We start from the raw sequence: 17,365 nt of genomic DNA, 5'->3' as shown, positions 1-17,365 counted from the left end.
TCAAAGATTATTGACCATAAATCGTGGTTTATTTCTGGATTTTCTATTCGATTCCATTGGGCTGTATGTCTGTTCTTGTTCCAATACCATGCAGTTTTGATGATTATGGCTTTGTAGTAGAGTTTGAAGTCTGGAAGTGTAATGCCTCCATTCCCTTCTTTTTTTCAGGAGAGCTTTGGCTATTCGGGTTTTTGTGATTCCATATGAATTTCATCAATAATTGTTCTATTTCTTTGAAGAATGACATTGAAATTTTGATGGAATAGCATTGAATCTGTATATTGCTTTTGGAAGAATGGCCATTTTAATAATGTTTATTCTTCCAATCCACGAGCAGGGGATGTCTCTCCATTTCTTTGTGTCTTCTTCTATTTCTTTTAACAGTGTTTTATAGTTTTCTTTGTATAGGTCCTTTACCTCTTGTTAGATTTATTCCCAAATATTTGATTTTTTTTTGTTTCAATAACAAAAGGATGGTTTTTTTGATTTCTTCTTCTTCAGATTTATTGTTTGTGTATAGGAAGGCTACTGACTTTTGCGTGTTGATTTGTATCCTGCCAGTTTACTGAACTGATTGATGTGTTGAATTAGCTTTTCTGCGGAGTTTTTGGGGTTCTCTATGTATAATATCATATCGTCTGCAAATAGTGATAGTTTGACTTCTTCTTTTCCTATTTGGATTCCTTGGATGTCTTTCTCTTGTCTTATTGCCCTGGCTAGGACTTCCAGTATTATATTGAAAAGCAGTGGTGAGAGTGGACATCCTTGTCTTGTTCCAGATCTTAATGGAATTGCTTTCAGCTTTTCACCATTGAGAATGATACGGGCTGTTGGCTTGTCATAGATGGCCTTTATGATGTTGAGGTATGTTCCTTGTATCCCAAGAATTTCAAGGGCTTTATCATGAATGGGTGTGTGCACTTTGTCAAAGCTTTCTCAGCATCTATTGATATTATCATATGGTTTTTATATTTCTTTTTGTTGATGTGTTGGATAACGTTGATTGATTTTCGGATGTTAAACCATCCTTGTGCCCCTGGAATGAATCCAACTTGGTCGTGGTGAATTATCTTATGGATACATTGTTGGATTCTGAGAGCTAAAATTTTATTGAGGATTTTTGCATCAGTGTTCATTAGGGAGATTGGCCTATAGTTTTCCTTTTTTGTGTTGTCCTTATTCGGTTTTGGTATTAGTGTAATATTGGCTTCATAGAACGTGTTTGGTATTGTCCCTTCCTTCTCAATTTTTTGGAAGAGTTTGTGAAGGATAGGCACTAATTCGTCTCTGAATGTTTGGTAGAATTCATTTGTAAATCCATCAGGTCCTGGGCTTTTGTTTTGGGGAGGTTTTTAATTACCATTTCAATTTCGCTGCTTGTAATTGGTCTGTTTAGGTGTTCTATTTCTTCTTTATCTAGCTTTGGGTGATTGTAGAGTTGTAGGAATTTGTCCATCTCCTCTAGATGTTGAACTTGTTTCCATATAACTGTTCATAGTAGTTACTGATTATTCTTTTGATTTCTGCTGTGTCCGTTGTGATTTCTCCTCTTTCATTTATGATCCTGTGTATTTGTGCTTTCTCCCTTTTTTCCTTTCTGACCCTGCTAGGGGTTTGTCTATTTTATTGATTTTTTCAAAGAACCAGCTCTTGGTTTCATTGATCTTTTGGATTGTTTTTTTAGTTTCAATTTCATTTATTTCTGCTTTGGTTTTTATTATTTCTTTTCTTCTACTGGTTTTGGGTTTTTTTTGTTGTTCTTTTTCTAGATCTTTGAGCTTCAAGATTAGTTTGTTTCTTTGAGTTCTTTCTTTTTTCTTGATGTGAGCTTCTATTGCTATATATTTTCCTCTTATTACTGCTTTTGCTGCATCCCATACATTTAGGATATTGGTGTGCTCCTTGTCGCTCAATTCAAAAATTTTTTTAATTTCTTCTTTGGTCTCCTCATTAGTCCAGTGGTCTTCCAGTAGTGTGGTTTTTAATCTCCATGAGGTAGGAAAGTTCCTTGCCTTCTTTTTATGGTTTATTTCTAGTTTGATGCCTTCATGGTCAGAAAAGATGGTTGATATGATTTCAATCTTGGTGTATCTGTTGATGTTTGTCTTGTGCCCCAGTATGTGATCGATGCTGGAGAATGATCCGTGTGCACTTGAGAAAAATGTGTACTCCGTATTTTTTGGGGTTTAGTGTTCTATAGATGTCTGTTAAGCCCAATTGCTCTAGGTCCTTATTTAGAGCTTTGGTTTCTTTACTTATTTTTTTGTCTTGTTGATCTATCCATTGTTGATAGTGGTGTGTTGAAGTCTCCCACTACGTATGTGTTTTCTCTGATGTCTGTTTTCAGAGAGGACAACAGTTGTCTGATATATTTTGGTGCTCCTTCGTTTGGTGAGTATATGTTAATGAGTGTTATTTCTTCTTGAAGTATTGTCCCCTTGATCATAATGTAGTGACCATTGGGGTCTCTTTTTATCTTTTTGAGTTTGAAATCTGTTTTATCTGATATAAATATAGCTGTTCCTGCTTTCTTTTTTGGTCCATTTGCTTGTAGGATTGTTTTCCATCCTTTAACTTTGAGCCTATTTTTATCTTTTGTAGCTAAATGTGTTTCCTGGAGACAGCAAAAGGTTGGGTTTTGTTTCTTAATCCAGGCTGCAACTCTGTGTCTTTTTATTGAAGAGTTTAGTCCATTTACATTTAGAGTTAATATTGATATGTTAACATCTGTATTTGCCATTGTGTTTGTCTTTCCTTTGATTTTATTTATTTATTCTTTTAATAACTTTTTTTTTGGCCTTCTTTCATTGTTATTCGTCCCTCTGAGGTTCTGGCTTCAGGACTCCTTGTAGTATTTTTGGAGTGGGGGTTTAGTTGCAATGAAATTCCGGAGTTTCTCTTTGTCTGGGAAGGTCCATATTCTTTCTTCAAAGAGGAAGGAGAGCTTTGCGGGATTGAGTATTCTTGGTTGGCATCTGTTTCTTGGAGTCTGTTGACTATGTCCCTCCACTCTCTCCTTGCCCGTAGTGTTTCTTCGGAGAAGTCTGATGTCAGCCTGATTGGCTTTCCTTTGAATGTTATCTGTTTCTTCCCTCTTGCCAGCTTCATTATTTTTTCCTTGTCCTGGAATCTAGGGAGCTTTACTATTATGTGTCTTACTTTATTTTTTCTTTCGTCGTGGAATTTTGTGTTTTCTCTTGCTTCTTGTATATCAATTTTCAGCTCCTTCTTCACATTTGGAAGTTCTCTTCAATTATCTCTTTGAATATTTTCTCTGTTCCTACTTCTCTCTCCTCTCCTTCTGGTATTCCTATAACTCTTATATTTCCTTTCCTCATGGAGTCAGATAGTTCCCGAAGTCTTTCTTCATTCTTTTTCTTCGTACTTCTCTTTCCTTTTCTGTTTTGATTCTTTTTATTTCTGTGTCTTCAAGAGCACTTATTCGTTCTTCCATTTCATCATTTCTGCTTTCATTGCTTTTCCCAGAATTCTTTAGTTCTTCCACTAATTCTTTGATCTCCTGCATTTCTTTTACTTCCCTCTTTAGGGACTCAATTTCATTCTTCTGATCATTGATTATTTTTCCCTTATCATTGTTTTCCTTTATGACTTCTGTCAGTTTTTTAATCACGGCAATTTTAAATTCTCTTTCTGGAAGGCTCAGAAGTTCTTCCAAGTTACTGTCGTTGCAATCTGGGGGCTGGTTTTCTTTTTGTGGTGTGCTTTTTCTCTGGAGAGTTGCTAGGTTGCGTGTGGTTCTTCTCCTCCCTACTGTCTGTTTTCTAATTTGCCGTATGCGTTGAGACACTGTGTTGTTGGGACTGGCCGGCATCTTGGGTGGGCTTTTCTGCTCCCCTCTGGTTCCTCCAGGAGTCATCTGTCAGTTTCAAGCAGTCTTTATTGGAGAAAGGTCCCTGTCCTAAAATGCCGATGTGGGGACACACTCCCCTGTGCGCCTGGTCTGCCCCAGCGGTGGGTTCCTGTTTCCCCTCTGGGCTTGGACTGCAGGCCAGAGGGGGTCTGGCGTGGGCGAACTTCCCCCGCTCACCTCTGGCTCCTGAGGAATCCTTCTGCAGGTAGTCTTTACTGAAGAAATGTCCCTGTTCTAAAATGGTGATGTGGGACACACTCCCTGCGCGTCCAGTCTCAGGCACACTCTTCTGCGCGCCTGGTCTGCCACGGCTGTGGGTGCTCTCTCTCCCTGTGGGCTCAGACTACTTGTTCGGAAGGGGCCCGGTGTGGGCTAACTCCCCAGCTGGCCACTAGCTCCTTCAGGAGCCTGTGCTGGCTTCAAGTCGCTAGGTGGCGCCAGAGATCTCTCCTAGAGCCCTTGGGGAGCTGATTTTCCACCCCGTGGGACAGGGAGCAGAGCGGGGATGGTAGGGTACACCTCAACGGCTTTGGGGTGCTGTGTCTGCCTTGTGCCCCACCGTCGTGGGGAACCCACGCCCCTAATATCGTGCCCCGGGTCTTAGTTCCAAAGCCCTCAGTTCCAGGACGCGGGCTGTAGCCCAGTTCAGAGGCGCGGGAATGGCGCCTTTTGCACCGCTCCCGTGCCTGGGCGCCTGGTTCCTGCTCACTCAGGGAGGGACCTTCCCCTCAGTGAGGACCTCCGCGCGTCTCCCCGCAAGCCTAGGTCGTCTCCCAAGCCTAGGTCGCATGCGCGGGGACCTGGGCAGCCGCGATCCCCGTCTGCACTTGTTTTTCAAGCGTGCGCCGAGTGCGCCGCTTTCCGCGCCAGCTTACCAGCAGCCCGGGCTGTGTGCGCGTCTCCCGGGGTCTTTGTTCTTCTCTAATGGTGCCTGGAGCCGTTCGCTCACCGCCGAGGCGGATCCTGCAGGGTTCGCCTCAGCTCCCGTTCACGGGGTGTGGTGGCTGCAATAGTTCCTTTCCACTCACAGTCCCGCTTGCTGCGTCGTTTGTTCTTGTGGGCCGTTTTGGTTTGTTGTTTTCCTCCTCTCTGCCGGTCGGAGTGTGACGCCTCTGTGTGCGGGGGAGGGGAGCAGGGTTCTGCGCTTCCCTCCCTTTTAGTCCTCTTTTATGGCCACTTTCTTCTTCGGGTAGTTTGCCGGAGTCACCCGTTTATCTTCCGTGTCCCAGTTCTCACTGGGACCTGCCGCTTTTCCTCCCTATTAACTTTTTTTAATGGGAGATCTTACTCGCAGCGTCTCCTCGCCGCCATGTTGCTCTGCCCCTCCTTCAATGGAATTCTTGACCAAAAATGCATAACCTAAAACTTCAGTAATGTCCTACACACATCGCTCTGGGCCCAGGTAAGAATTAACACCATTTCTTGACGCCATCCTGCAGGACTCCCGCAAGACGCAGAACATGAGCGACAGCAGCGCCAGCACCGAGAAGGTCGCCCAGAGGCAGCTTTTCTTACCAGCCAGCTGTGGTGACTTTTTAGTCCCCAGTATTTTACTTTTTGCCTTGATTGTTTCCAAAGACAGTGGAGTAGGCATTGCCTGACCCATGGTTACAAACACACAAACGCAACAAAGACAACAAACACCAGGAATAAAACAAAATTAGGTTTTTTTTTTAACTTTCCCCAAAAGGGGAACCTGCCCCAGTGCTGCCCCACAAGGGGTATGGATAACCAATTATAGGTCCCTGGGTTGAGACAAACACCAAATTTTTAAGAATAACAAACACACTAAACGAACCAAAAAACAAATTTTTCAAACGGGCCCCATACAAATGCTACCCCAGTGCTGCCCCACAGGGGATAGCCATTCAGGTGGTCCGGGGACATCTCCCCTGGTCCACGCCAAGACGCCTACCAGCACGTCCACTTAAGTGTCTGGCTACCAAAATTACAGGTTTGCAAACAATTCCACAGGTACTGAGCACAAAAAATACAAATACAGGCACTCAGTACTTCTACAGGTTTGCAAACAATTCTACAGGTACTGAGCACAAAAAATACAAATACAGGTACTCAGTACTTTTACAGGTTTGCAAACAATTTTACAGGTACTGAGCACAAAAAATACAAATACAGGTACTCAGTACTTTTACAGGTTTGCAAACAATTTTAAAGGTACTGAGCACAAAACATACAAATACAGGTACTCAATACTACAGGTCTGCAGACTAAAACCTCACCACTCACCTGCGCGTGTTAATGGCTCCCTTCAGCTGTTTGGTGGTTGGGGTCTGTGCTAGCCGATCCCAGACAAGCCCCCAAATGTTGTGCCCAAGATCAGCAGACTCGGCGAGCATAGCCTCCAAGAATCCAAAGACAGCTGATGCAAACGCAAAAGGGAGTTTATTACGGGCTCGAGACCGGGCCCTCGACACGCAGCGATGCAATGGCAGAGGTCAAGAGCCCCGAAGAGAGGAAGCAGGGGTATCTTATAGGGTCGCGAGTGGCGCGAACTTTGAAAGAAGCTGGCAATTACTCATTGGCTACTACAAAGGCATTTTGGCGCGCGGTTACAGTTTCAAATTGATTGGACGGTTACAGATGCTGTCCCATTTATGGATAGGACTGCCCTCATTGGTGGCTGGGGTGGTCTGCTTTTTCGTCACCAAGTGGAGTGAGGGTTGTGACTGCTGAAACTATCTCCGGAATGCGGCTGGACAAGGACTAACATAGCAAGGTGGAGGATATACAAAATGGCAAAACCTTGGCTAAGCTTGGTTCCACAATGTCTAGTTCTTTAATAAATTTTGAGTTGGTTTTTGTGTATGGTGTGAGGTAGTAGTCAAGCTTCATTCTTTTGCATGTAGCGACCCAGTTTGTTCCCAGCATTGAACAAACTTTCTTTGCTCCAATGCATATTCTTTGCTCCTTTGTCAAAGATTAGTTGACCATAAATCTGTGGGTTTATTTCTGGATTTTCTGTTTGATTCCTTTGGTCTGTGTGCCCGTTCTTGTTCTAATACCATGCAGTTTTGATGATTATGACTTTGTAGTATAGTTTGAAGTCTGGGAGTGTGATGCCTCCATTCCCTTTTTTTTTCAGGAGAGATTTGGCTATTCGGGGTTTTTGGTGATTCCATATGAATTTCATCAATAATTGTTCTATTTCTTTGAAGAATGACATTGAAATTTGTATTGGAATAGCATTGAATCTGTATATTGCTTTTGGTAGGATGACCATTTTAATGTTTATTCTTCCAATCCAGGAACATTGGATGTCTTTCCATTTCTTTGTGTCTTCTATTTTTTTCAACAGTGTTTAAAGTTTTCTTTGTATAGGTCTTTACCTCTTTTGTTAGATTTATCCCAAGTATTTGATTTTTTTTGTTTCGATATAAAAGGGATTTTTTTAATTTCTTCTTCTTTAGATTTATTGTTTGTGTATAGGAAGGCTACTGACTTTTGCGTGTTGATTTTGTATCCTGCAACTTTACTGGTTCTCTATGTATATTATTATATCATCTGCAAATAGTGATAGTTTGACTTCTTTTCCTATTTGAATTCCTTGTATGTCTTTCTCTTGTCTTATTGCTCTGGCTAGGACTTCCAGTATTATATTGAAAAGCAGTGGTGAGAGTGGACATCCTTGTCTTGTCCCAGATCTTAATGGAAATGCTTTCAGCTTTTCACCATTGAGAATGAGACTGGCTTTTAGCTTGTCATATTTGGCCTTTATGATGTTGAAGTATGTTTCTTGTATCCCAAGAATTTCAAGGGCTTTTTTCATGAATGGGTGTTGCACTTTGTCGAAAGCTTTCTCAGCATCTATTGATATTATCATATGGTTTTTATATTTCTTTTTGTTGATGTGTTGGATAACGTTGATTGATTTTCGGATGTTGAGCATCCTTGTGTCCCTCGAATGAATCCTACTTGGTCGTGGTGAATTATCTTATGGATATATTGTTGGATTCTTATAGCTAAAATTTTATTGAGAATTTTTGCATCAGTGTTCATAAGCGAGATTGGCCTGTAGTTTTCTTTTTTTGAGTGTTGTCCTTGTTTGGTTTTGGTATTAGTGTAATGTTGACTTCATGGAACTTGTTTGGTATTATCCCTTCTTTCTCAATTTTTTGGAAGAGTTTGTAAAGGATAGGCACTAATTCGTCTCTGAATGTTTGGGAGAATTCATTTGTAAATCCATCAGGTACTGGACTTATGTTTTTGGGGAGGTTTTTGATTACCATTTCAATTTCGCTGCTAGTAATTGGTCTGTTTAGGTGTTCTATTTCTTCTTTATCTAGCTTTGGGTGATTGAAGAGTTGTAGAAATTTGTCCATCTCCTCTAGATTGTTGAACTTGTTTCCATATAACTGATTATTCCATATTACTGATTATTCTTTTGATTTCTCCTCTGTCCGTTGTGATTTCTCCTCTTTCATTTGTGATCCTGTTTATTTGTGCTTTCTCCCTTTTTTCCTTTGTGAGCCTGGCTAGGGGTTTGTCTATTTTATTTTTTTTTTTTGAAGAAACAGCTCTTGGTTTCATTGATCTTTTGGATTGTTTTTTTTTTTAGTTTTGATTTCATTTATTTCTGCTTTGTTTTTTATTATTTCTTTTCTTCTACTGGTTTTGGGTTTTTTGTTGTTGTTGTTCTTTTTCCAGATCTTTGAGCTTCGAGATTAGATTTTTTCTTTGAGTTATTTCTTGTTTCTTGATGTGAGCCTCTATTGCTATATATTTTCCTCTTATTACTGCTTTTGCTGCATTCCATACATTTAGGAAATTGGTGTCCTCCTTGTCATTCAATTCAAAGAATTTTTTAATTTCTTCTTTGATCTCCTTGTTAGTCCAGTGGTTTTCCAGTAGTGTGGTTTTCAATCTCCATGAGGTAGGAGAGTACCTTGCCTTCTATTTATGGTTTATTTCTAGTTTGATGCCTTCATGGTCAGAAAAGATGATGGTATGATTTCAATCTTAGTGAATCTGCTGTGTCCCAGTATGTGATCAATCCTGGAGAATGATCCATGTGAGCTTGAGAAAAATGTGTACTCAGTTTCTTTGGGTTTAGTGTTCTATAGATGTCTGTTAAGCCCAAGCTCTCTAGATCCTTATTTAGAGCTTTAGTGTCTTTACTTATTTTTTGTCTTGTTGATCTATCCATTGTTGATAGTGGTGTGTTGAAGTCTCCCACTACATATGTGTACAAAACGGACTTTAACAGTTACTGGCGAGGACGAAAATCTCAGGTGCTCTAACTGCCTGCAAAACAGCACTAATGGCGATAATGCTGAATCACCATGGAAACTGCACTATCTAGCAGAGTTCAAAGTGGAGTGAAAAGAGCAACACCTAGTGATTCCGCCCTGGAAACTGAGTGAAATAAAGACAGTTCCCAATGGGGACTTTTGAATGTCACTGGATGTGAGGGAAATCCAAAGTGCTGTACCTGCCTGCAAAACGCCACTATGGCCAGTAATGGTGAGTCAACATGTAAACAGCACTCAGAATCACAGTTCAGAGTTGAATGGCAAGTGATACAAAATGTGATTCCGCTCTGCAATCTGAGTAAAATTCTCAAAGTTCCCAATTGGGACTCTGAAAAGTCACTGGAGATAGGAAAAAAAACTATAGGCGCTATAACTGTAGGCGCTATAACTGTAGGCGCTATAAACTGTAGGCGCTATAACTCCCTAAGAACTGCACTACTGCCAGTGATGCTGAATCTCAAAGGAAACTGCAGTAACACACAGAGTTCAAAGTGGAGAGAAAAGAGCAATTCCTATGTTCTTCTGCACTGGAAACTGAGTGAAATAAACACAATTCCCAATGCGGAATCATAAAAGTCACTGCATATAACGGAATTCCCAGTGACCCCGCCCCTCAACCTAAGGGTGTCTTCGGGGTGCACAGCCTGCCCACGGGGGTGTGAGTTAGAGCAGAGGGTGCAGGTGTCCGCAAGTGTGAAGAGGTCCCCGTTCCCCCAAGGGGGTAGAGGTCCCCGGACCCCCAAGGGGGCAGAGGGCCCCCAACACCTACCAAGAGCTCCCCCTACTGGCGGATCTGAGAAATGCACCTTTGTGCATGCACAGTCAAGTGGGTGGGGAACGACACCCCTAGGGGGTGGAACTTGGGCCTCCTCAGTGCTGCAGGGCCACGTGAGGCCTTTTCCCCTTCAGTGATGCTGGGTTGCCCACGGCTTCTCGCGCCGGCCTGTCTGCTGTTTGGGAAGAGGCCGCCATTTGTCTCTGGCTACGGGAGGGTGTCCTCCCTGACAGTGACCCCGCCCCTCTGCATAGGGTGTCTTCAGGGCACACAGTCTGCACCTGGGTTTGTGAGTTTGAGCGGAGGGCGCAGGTGTCCCCAAGATGGAATAGGGCTCCGTTCCCCTAAGGTGGAAGAGGGCTCAGTTCCCCCAAGGGGGTACAGGTCACCAGACACCCAAGAGGGCTTTGGACCCAGACCCCTGGGGCGAGAGGGCCCCCGAACCCCTCCCACCAGTGCCCCCTGCGGTGCCACTGAGAAATGCACCTTTGCACATGCGCAGTCAGGTGGGCTTTGTCAGGCTCCCGCCCCGGGGTGAAACCTAGGGCTCATCAGCGCTGTTGGGCCAGGTTTGGCCTTTTACCCTTGAGTGATGCTGGGATGCCCGGGACTTCGCGCGCTGGCCTGTCTGCTGTTTGGGAAGAGGCCGCAGTACGCCGCTTGTCTGTTGCTACAGGGGGTGCACTCCCTGACAGTGACCACGCCTCTCCGCCTAGGGCGTCTCGGGGTGCACAGCCAGCCCGGGTGAGTGTGAGTGAGAGCAGAGAGAGCAGGTGTCCCCAAGGGGCAAGAGGGCCCCGTTCCCCCAAGTGGTTATAGGTACCCGTTCCCCCAAAGGGGTAGAGGTTCCCGGACCCCAAGGGAGAAGAGGGCACCCGAACCACTCCCACCAGCGCCCCCAAACAGCAGTGCTGAGAAATGCACCTTTAGGCAGGCACTGTCGGGTGGGCCGGGCCAGGCTCCCCCTGGGGGCAGAACCTGGGGCTCATCAGCGCTGCTAGGCTAGGTGTGGCCTTTTCCCCTTGAGGGATGCTGGGTTGCCTGAGGCGTCGCATAGCGGCCTGTCTGCTCTTTGGGAAGAGGCCACAGTTAACCGCTTGTCTGGCTACAGGGGGTGTCCTCAGTGACAGTGACCCCGCCCCACCGACTGGGGTATCTTGGGGCGCACAGCCTGCCCCATGGGTGTGACTGAGAGAGGAGGGTGCAGGTATCCCCAAGGGGCAAGAGGGTCCCATTCCCACAAGGGGGAAGAGGGTCCCGTTCCCCCAAGGGGGTACAGGTCCACGTTCCCCCATGGGGGTAGAGGTTCCCAGACCCCCAAGGGGGAAGAGGGACCCTGAACCCCACCCACCAGCGCCCCAAACCGGCAGTGCTGAGAAATGCACCTTTGCGCATTCGCAGTCGGGTGGCGGTGTCAGGCTTCCCCGAGGGCGGAGCCTGGGGCTCATCAGCACTGCAGGGCCAGATGTGGCCTTTTCCCGTTGAGTGATGGTGGGTTGCTCGGGGCTTCGCGGGCCGGCCTGTCTACTGTTTGGGAAGAGCCCGCGGCTCGCTGCTTGTCTGTGGCTACAGGAGGTTTCCTCCCTGACAGTGACACTGCCTCTCTGCCTAGGGCATCTCCAGGTCGCACAGCCTGCCCTGAGGGTGTGAGTGAGAGCTGAGGGGGCAGGTGTCTCCAAGGGGGAAGAGGGCCCCGTTCCCTAAAGGGAGTACAGGTCCCTGTACCCCCAAGGGGATTTCGGGACCCAGGCCCCCAAGGGGCCTTAGGGCCACTGACTCCCCCCAAAACGAACGCCCCCTAACGGCAGCTCTGAGAAATGCACATTTGCACATATGCAGTCGGTGGGTGGGGACAGTCTCCCCCCAGGGGCGGTGCCTGGGCCTCATCAGCACTGCCAGGCCAGGTGTGGCCTTTTCCCCTTGAGTGATGGTGGGTTGCCCAGGGCTTCGCATGCCGGCCTGTCTGCTGATTGGGAAGACCCCGCGGTTCTCCGTTTGTCTGTGGCTACAGGGGTTTCCCTCCCTGTCAGTGACCCCGCACCTCTGTCTAGGGCATCTCCGGGTCGCACAGCCTGCCCCTGAGGGTGTGAGTGAGAGCTGAGGGCGCAGGTGTCTCCAAGGGGGAAGAAGGCCTCGTTCCCCAAAGGGGGTATAGTTCCCTGTTCCCCCATGTTTGTAGAGGTTCCCGGGCCCCCAAGGGGGAAGAGGGCCCCCGAACAACTCCCACCAGCGACCCCTACTGGCAGTGCTGAGAAATGCACCTTTGCACATGTGCAGTCGGGTAGGTGGTGTCATGCTCCCCCACGGCGGCGGAGCCTAGGGCTCATCAGCGCTGCCAGGCCAGGTGTGGCCTTCTCCCCTTGAGTGATGCTCAGTTGCCTGTGGCTTCATGCGCCAGCCTGTCTGCTTTTTGGGAAGAGGCCGAGATTCGGCACTTGTCTGTGGCTAAAGGGGTTGCCCTCCCTGACAGTGACCCCGCCCCTCATGCCTAGGGCGTCCTGGGGTGCGCAGGTTGACCCCGTGGGTTTGAGTGAGATGGGAGGGTACAGGATTCTCCAAAGGGCAAGAGGGTCCTCTTCCCCGAAGTGGGAAAAGGGCCCATTCTCCCTAGGGGATATAGGTCCACGTTCCCCCATCATGGTAGAGGTTCCTAATACCCCCACTAGAGCCCCCTAAAGGCAGAGCTGAGAAATGCACATTTGCGCATTCCCAGTCGGGTGGGCGGGGTCAGGCTCCCCACAGGGGCAGAGCCTGGGGCTCATCAGCGCTTGAGTATGCTGGGTTGCCCGGTGCTTCGCGTGCTGGCCTGTCTGCTGCTTGGGAAGAGGAAGCAGTTCCCCTCTTGTCTGAGTCAACAGGGGGTGCCCTCCCTGAGAATGAACCTGCCCCTTCGCCAAGGGTGTCTGGGGTCTCATAGCTTGCCCCAATGGGTGTGAGTGAGAGCTGAGGGTACAGGTGTCCCCAAGGGGCAAGAGGGTCCCGTTTGCCACGGGGCAAGAGGGTCCCTTTCCCCCAAGGGGGAAGAGAACCCCATTCCCCCAAGGGGCAAGATGTCCTGTTCCCGCAAGGGGGAAGAGGGCCCCGTTCCCCCAAGGGGATAGGGGTCCCCATTCCCCATGGGGGTATAGATCCCCATTTCCCCATGGGGGTAGAGGTTCCTGGACCCCCAAGGGGGAAGAGGGCCCCCGAACCCTCCCACCAGCGCCCCCTACCGGCAGTGTTGAGAAATACACCTTTGTGCATGCGCATTAGGGTGGGTAGGGTGAGGCTCCCCTGGGGGCGGAGCCTGGGGCTCATCGGCGCTTCCAGGCCAGTAGTGGCCTTTTCCCATTGAGTGATGGTGGGTTGCCTGGGATTCGCATGCCGGCCTTTCTGCTGTTTGGGAAGAGGCTGCGGTTTGCCGCTTGTCTGAGGCTACAGGGGGTGCCTTCACTGACAGTGACCCCTCCTCTCCACCTAGGGCATCTTGGGGTGCACAGCCTGCCCCCGTGTGTTTCAGTGAGAGTGGAGGGGGCTGGTGTCCCAAAGGGGCAAGAGGGACCCAATCCCCCTAGGGGGAACAGGGCCCCGTTCCCCATAGGGGTTATAGGTCACCTTACCCCATGGGGGTAGAGGATCCCGGACCCCCAAGGGGGAAGAGGGTCCACGAACCCCTCCCACCAGCGCTCCCTACTGGCAGTGCTGAGACATGTACTTTTGCGCATGTGCAGTCCTGTGGGCAGGATCACGCTTCCCCAGGGGCGGAGACTGTGGCTCATCAACGCTGCAGGGTCAGGTGTGGCCTTTTCCCGTTGAGTGACGGCGGGTTGCCCGGGGCTTGGCGCGTCGGCCTGTCTGCTGTTTGGGAAGAGGCTGGGGTTAGCCGCCTATCTGAGGCTACAGGGGGTGCCCTCACTGACAGTGACCCAGCTCCTCCACTGATGGCACCTTGGGGTGCACAGACTGCCCCCGTGGGTGTGAGTGAGGGGGAGGGTGCCGGTGTCTCCAAGAGGCAAGAGATACACGATCACCATAGGGGGAATAGGGCCCCGTTCCCCCAAGGGGGTATAGGTCCCTGTTCCCCCACAGGGAGGGAAGAGTGTCCCGTTTCCCCAATGGGCTAGAGGTCCCCCTACCCCCAAGAGGTCTCAGGGTCCCCGAAACCACTCAACAGCGCCCCCTACTGGAGGACCTGAGAAATGCACATTGGCTAATGTGAACATGCGTGTGCGGAATCAGGCTCCGGCCGGGGGCGGAGCCTGGGTTTCTTCAGAGCTACTGGGCCAGGTGAAGACTCATCCCCTTCGAGAGGTGCTGGTTGACCGGACCTTTCCGCGTTGGCCTGTCTATCTGCAGTTTTGGAAGAGGCCGTGGTTGCCGCTTGTCTTTGGCTTACAGGAGGTGCCCTGCCAGACAGTGACCCCGCCCCTCCATCTTTGGCGTCTCGGGCGCACGGCCTGCCCCTGGGGGTGTGAGTGTGGAGGAGGGTGCAGGTGTCCCCCTGGGGGAAGTGGAAAACATTCCCAAAAAGGGCATGAGGTTCCTGGACACTGTAGGGGGCCTAGGACACCTTACTACCGTGGGTGCAGAGGTCCCCCAACCCACATGGAGGCTGAGGGTCCCCGAACACCTCACCAGCGCCCCCTAGCGGCGGCCCTGAGAAGTGCACCTTTGCGCATGCAGAGTCCGGTACAGGGGGTAGGCTCCGGCCGGGGCGGAGCCTAAGGCTCATCAGCGCTGCTGGGCCAGGTGAGGACTCTTCCACTTGGAGCGGTCCTACGTTGCCCGGGGCTTTCCCCGCTGGCCTGTCTACCTCCTGCTTTGGAGGTGGCCACGTTTGCAGCCTGTCCGTGGCTTACAGGGGGTGCCCTCCTTAACAGTGACCCCTCCCCTCCGTCTTGGTTGTTTTCGGGCGCAAGCCTGCCCCTGGGGGTGTGAGTGCGGAGGATTGTGCAGGTGTCCCCCGGGGGGATGTGGGCATCATTCCAAATCGGGCTTGAGGTCATTGGACCCTGTAGGGGCCTAGGACCCTGTACCGCCATGGGTGCAGAGGTCCCCCTACCCCCGTTGGGTCTGAGGGTCCCCAAACCGCCTCACCAGCGCCCCCTAGCGGCGGCCCTGAGAACTGCACCTTTGCACATGCAGTCCGGTGGGCGGGGTAGGCTCCGGCCAAGGACGGAGCCTGAGGCTCATCAGCGCAGCTGGTCCAGGTGAGGACTCCTCCCCTTTGAGCGGTCCTAGGTTGCCCGGGGTTTTCCCCGCCGGCCTGTCTACCTTCTGCTTTGGAGGTGGCCGTGTTCGCAGCCTGTCCGTGGCTTACAGGGGATGCCGTCCCAGACGTTGACACCGCCCCTCCATGTTGGGTGTCAGCGGGCACACGTCCTGCCTCTGGGGGTGTGAGTGCAAGAGGAGGGTGCATGTGAGCCCCGGGGAGAAGGTTTACCGTTCCCCCAAGGAGAAGTATGCCCCGTTCCCCCATGGGGGAAGAGGGTCCCGTTTCCCCATGGGATAGAATTCCCCCTACACCCGTGGGGACTGAGGGTCCCCTAACCCCCTCACCCGCGCCCCCTAGCGCGGCTCCGTTAAGTGCATCTTTGCCCAGGCAGAGCCGGGTGGGCGGTGTGAGGTTCCGGCCGGGGTGGAGCCTGGGGCTCATCATCTCTACCGGGCCAGGTGAGGACTCTTCCCCTTTGAGTAGTTCTGGGTTTCCCGGGGCTTTCCCCGCCGGCCTGTCTACCTGCAGTTTGGCAAGAGGCCGCGTTCGCCGCCTTTCTGTGGCTGACAGGGGTTGCCCTCCCTTACCTTGACCCCGCCCCTCCGCCTTGGGTGTCCGAGCACACGCCCTGCCTCTGGGGGTGTGAGTGGGAGAGGAGGGTGCAGGTCTGCTCCGGGGGGAAGATTCACCGTTCCCCCAAGGGGCAGTGGGCCCCGATCCCCCAAGGGGGAAGAGGGTCCCGTTTCCCCATGAGGTAGATGTCCCCCTACCCGCGTGATGGTGAATGTCCCCTATCACCCCCCTCACCAGCGCCCCCTAGAGGCGGCTCTGTGAAGTGCACCCTGCTCAGGCAGAGTCTAGTGGACGGGATCAGTCTCCAGCCGGGGGTGGAACCTGGGGCTCATCAGCGCTGCTGAGCCAGGTGAGGACTCTTCCCCTTTGAGTGGTGATGGGTTGCAAGGGGTTTTCCGCACCGACCTGTCTACCTGCAGCTTTGGAGGAGTCCGCGGTCTTCGCCTGTCCGTGACTTATAGGGGGTGCCCTGCCTCTGGTGACCCCGCCCCTCCGTCTATGGCGTCTTCGGACTCACGACATGCCCCTTGATGTGTGAGTGCGGAGGAGGGTGCAGGTGTACCCCGGGGAGATGTGGGCCCCGTTCCCAAATCGGGGTTGAGATCATTGTTCCCTGTAGGGGGCCTAGGACCACGTACCCCCGTGATTGCAGAGGTCTCCCTATCGTGTGGGGACTGAGGGTCCCCGAAACCCCTCACCAGCGCCCCCAAGTGGCGGCCCGGTGAAGTGCACCTTTGACCTTGACCCCGCCCCTCCGGCTTACGTGTCTTCGGGCATACATCCTGCCCCTGGGGGTGTGAGTGCGAGAGGAGTGTGCAGGTGTGCCCTGGGGGGGAAGATTTACCGTTACCCCAAGGGGGCAGGGGGCCCCGTTCCCCCATGGGGGAAGAGAGTCCCGTTTCCCCATGGGGTCAGGTACCCCTACCCCCATGGGGGCTGAGGGTCCCCGCACCCCCTAACGAGCGCCCCCTAGCGGCGGCCGGGTGAAGTGCACCTTTGCTCATGCAGAGTCGGGTGGGCTGGGTCAGGCTCCGGCTGGGGCGGAGCCTGGGGCTCATCAGCTCTGCTGGGCCAGGTGAGGACACTTCCCCTTTGAGTGGAGCTGGATTACCAGGGGCTTTCTGCGCCGTCCTCTCTGCCTGCAGTTTTTGACGAGGCCGCCGCGGTCACCTGCTGTCTGTGGCTGACAGGGGTTGCCCTCCCTGAGCTTGACCCCGCCCCATCGGCTACCGTGTCTTCGGGCACACGTCCTGCCGCTGGGGTGTGAGTGTGAGAGGAGGGTGCAGATGTGCCCCGGGGGGAAGACTTTCTGTCTTTCTGTTCCCCCAAGGGGGAAGTGGGCCCCGTTCCCCCATGGGGGGAGAGGGTCCCGTTTCCCCATGGGGTAGAGGTCCCCCAACCCCCGTGGGGGCTGAGGGTCCCCGAACCCCTCTCCAGCGCCCCCTAGCGGCGTCCCTGAGAACTGCACAGTTGCGCATGCAGAGTCTGGAGGGTGGGATAGGCTCCGGCCAAGGATGGAGCCTGAGGCTCATCGGAGCTGCTGGCCAGGTGAGGACTCTTCCCCTTTGATTGGTGCTGGGTTGCCAGTGGCTCACTTCGCCGGCATGTCTACCTGCATTTTGGAGTTGGCCGCGTTCGCCGCCTGTCCGTGGCTTACAGGGGTTGGCTCCGTAACAGTGACC

Source organism: Talpa occidentalis, unplaced genomic scaffold (assembly GCF_014898055.3).
Source record: "Talpa occidentalis isolate TD23 unplaced genomic scaffold, MPIMG_talOcc4v2.1 talOcc4.19, whole genome shotgun sequence".
NCBI classification, from domain to species: domain Eukaryota; kingdom Metazoa; phylum Chordata; class Mammalia; order Eulipotyphla; family Talpidae; genus Talpa; species Talpa occidentalis.
The sequence above is the reverse complement of the archived record's forward strand: the minus strand, read 5'-3'. Positions refer to the sequence as shown.